The sequence below is a fragment of the Solanum dulcamara genome, chromosome 3, assembly GCF_947179165.1.
Source record: "Solanum dulcamara chromosome 3, daSolDulc1.2, whole genome shotgun sequence".
In the NCBI taxonomy this organism is placed as follows: Eukaryota; Viridiplantae; Streptophyta; class Magnoliopsida; order Solanales; family Solanaceae; genus Solanum; species Solanum dulcamara.
In genome coordinates this window covers 76,556,983-76,560,975 of record NC_077239.1, presented here as the reverse complement: position 1 = coordinate 76,560,975, position 3,993 = coordinate 76,556,983, and positions in this window count along the sequence as shown.

The following is a 3,993-nucleotide window of genomic DNA, read 5'->3' as shown; positions in this document are numbered from 1 at the left end:
AAAAATGATCCAATTTGCCCTTGTGTCTTTATGAGAAGGTCTGGATCTGAATTTGTCATAATAGCAGTATATGTTGATGATTTAAATATTATTGGAACTCCAGAAGAACTTTCAAAGGCAGTAAAATGCCTGAAAAAGGAGTTTGAAATGAAAGATCTTGGAAAGACAAAATTTTGTCTTGGTCTACAAATTGAACATTTTACAAATGGGATATTTGTCCATCAGTCAACATATACTGAAAATATTTTAAAGAGATTTTATATGGATAAAGCACACCCATTGAGTACTCCAATGGTTGTGAGATCTCTTGATATTAATACAGATCCGTTTCGGCCTTATGAAAATGATGAAGAACTTATTGGTGCTGAAATACCATACCTTAGTGCAATTGGTGCATTAATGTATCTTGCCAACAATTCTAGACCAGATATAGCTTTCTCAGTAAACTTGTTAGCAAGATTTAGTTCTTCACCAACACGCAGACACTGGAATGGAATTAAGCATATATTCAGATACCTTCGAGGTACCATTGATATGGGATTGTTTTACTCAAATGATTCCACGTCACAATTGATTGGTTATGCAGATGCGGGATATTTATCTGATCCCCATAAAGGTCGATCGCAAACAGGCTATTTATTTACATGTGGTGGTACAGCTATATCATGGCGTTCAACAAAGCAAACTATGGTTGCCACTTCCTCAAATCATGCAGAGATAATAGCCATTCATGAAGCAAGTCGAGAATGTGTTTGGTTAAGATCAATAACTGAACACATTCAAGAAACATGTGGTCTTTCTTTGACAAAAGACGCTCCAACAATATTGTATGAAGACAATGCTGCATGTATAGCTCAACTGAAGGGAGGATACATCAAAGGAGACAGAACAAAACATATTTCACCAAAATTCTTTTTCACTCATGATCTTCAAAAGAAGGGTGAAATAGATGTCCAACAAATTCGTTCAAGTGACAATTTGGCGGATATGTTCACCAAAGCATTGCCAACATCAACCTTTGAGAAAATGAGATACAAAATTGGAATGCGTCGTCTTCGAGATATTAAGTGATATTTTCATCAGGGGGAGCAAAATACGCGCTGTACTCTTTTTCCCTTAGTCAAGGTTTTGTCCCACTGGGTTTTCCTGATAAGGTTTTTAATGAGGCAGCACTCAAGGCGTATTATCAGATATGTGTACTCTTTTTCCTTCATTAGGCTTTTTCCCACTGGGTTTTTCCTAATAAGGTTTTAACGAGGCACATTTCTCGTGGACATCCAAGGGGGAGTATTATCAACCAAGTATTATCAACCAAGTAATATCAACCAAGTAAAATGGTTGTCCACTTAAAATGGTGGATAGTCCATTTACTTTTTAAGTGGGTAAAATGCCCATTAATATTTTCCTCCACTTGTAAATATGGCTATAAATATAGCCTTAAACTTCAATGTAAAAACACACAAACACATAAAAGAAAGAATTACTATTACTCTCTCTATATTACTACTCTCTCTATTAATACTTTCTATATACATATTCTCTTGTTCTTCTTCCTTTATAAAATTGTCAAGTTAGTTAATTCATAACAAAAACATAACATGAAATACCAATTCTATAGACATAATTGTTATAGAGAGGTATACAATATCGTAAAATATGAACACTTACAATTTTTTTTACAAAATATTAATTTTAAATCTTGATCATATTGTTTCCTTCAATAGGAGGTAGACATATAGCACTACTATGAAACTGGTCCCTTCTTCCTAAATGAAAAGGGAGAAAAAAATTGGAAAACTAATAAATTAATAAGTTGAGAAACCCCTTTAATATGATCAGTCACATTCCTAAAGAGGAAGCTATAAATCCACAAGTTTTTTTTTTACTAGTCAAAAATTAATCAGGGTAGGAACCCTACGAAACTTGGCGGCTAATATGTAATGAAAAAATAGGACCACAACATCCTAAATTCAGACAGCTGCCCTTGTCTCCCACGGCACCATGCCTATTTTGAGCCTCAAACTTAAATTTTATTTTTAGAAAAAAATATTTATTAAATAATGATTGATACTCTTCTTATATATGATCTTGATTTAATCGTCCTACTGATGAGTGACTATGAATTTGATTTAGTCATTTAATTGACGATCGAGAGGGACTATGAGAGCGGTCTATCAATTCTATCTGATAGAATTGCATAGTCTAGTTGCATAGATCCTTTGTTGAATACTTTCCAGAAAAAAAAAAAATAATTTTTTTTTTCTGGCTACGGATTTATGATCTAGTGAATGCGCACCCGCAAGGGCGTAGCGCGTTTATTTGGTTTATTGTTGCAATTACTTTTTACTATGTCGATGTACCTGTTGTGGCTATTTACAGTTATTGTTATAGACAAGTTATTTACTTTGCATGTATTATAGTATTGAAGACTTGCTCCACATGGTATAGTTTCTGCTTTGTTACGTTTTAAATGAAGAAATTTGAATATATACCCTAACTATGTATAATTTCCATTCACCTCTTCCTAAGATTTGAATCTAATTTAGGATCAAGTTTGGTTAAAGAAATCCTAATTAATGTAACTTCACTTATTAATAGAAGCAATTGGATGGTTTTTCCTTCAAATAAATTGGTCTTTAATTTTTACACTTAAAAGTTAAACTTATATCAAGTGAAATATAAGTTGTTTTAGAGGAGGAGACGTAATTCATAGAATATTGATTAAAAAAAATTATTTATATCGCACAAATATATTATTTGCCTCGAGAGCTAGAAATTAAAGATCAGCACAAAATAATAGCAAAAGTGGAAATGTATAAGAGAATGATAATTAGAATTTCCTCCCAAATGTATCTTAAGACTTGGTCCAATGTTTAAATGACAATTATGTTTTCGGAAACTTTTTCTTACAAGGTCTTGAGAAAATAAATTTGCTCCCCTGTGGTCATAAATTTTGAAGTTATTGAAACTTGAAAATTTAAATTTTTAAAGTTGTAATTTTTAAAATTTGAGATTGTGTTTGGATATGTATTTTATTTGGCATTTTTTAAAGTTCTGCGAATAGAAGTCTAAAAATTCAAAAATTGGTATGAGCCAATTTTGGAGAATTTAAAAATATTTGAAGATTAAACTTTCAAAATTTACCAAATTATATGGTCAAACAAAATTTTTAAGATAAATCTTCAAAAACTAGATCTAAAATCTATAGTTAAGCTAATCTATAGTAGAGAAATCGAAGATTGCCTGACCCATTATATAGTGAAACTTTCTAGTTTTTAAAAATATATATTATACTAAGTTCGTGATAATTATCACAAAGTTGTGGTGATTAGGAAGAAGCCTAGAAAGGTATATGAGTGACACATGTGCTTATTATCTGAGTCAGACAAAGGGGTCCAATAAATTACATTTTCTTATAAATGAGATGGTTATCGAAAAATCCATCCCTCTCTGCACCTTCAACTCTGAGATTTTATAAAACAATTTTTTCTTCACTGATTCCTGACAAGTAATTGATAGAAAAAAATCTCATACCTTATTAACTAAAATCATAAATTAATAGCTGTAACTAACAAGAGTCATTAGATATAAATGATCTAATGAATTCTTTACTTAGGCTGCAATGTGAAGAGTGGAAACCAAAGGTGGTTGAATTTGATTCACACAATATTCTTGCACAAATCCTCTATCCATTTCTTTTGTTATTTAGTAACAATTGATTTGTTAAGTTGTCATTTACTATGTGCATTGATTCACACACTTCATTATACCCCCTCAAAAAGTTAACAAAATAATGTTATCCTAATATAATATTTTTTCTTATAAACAAAAGATAAAAAGGAGTACTAAATCCCAGAAAGCATGTAAGAGAAGCATTCCTTTATTCACAAACAATTGACAACTCCTTCTTCCCTAAAACATTCCTTCCATATAATAAGAACAAAGCCCAAGAAAAAGAAGGAAAAAAAACAAAAAGCAAACAGATTTAATGGA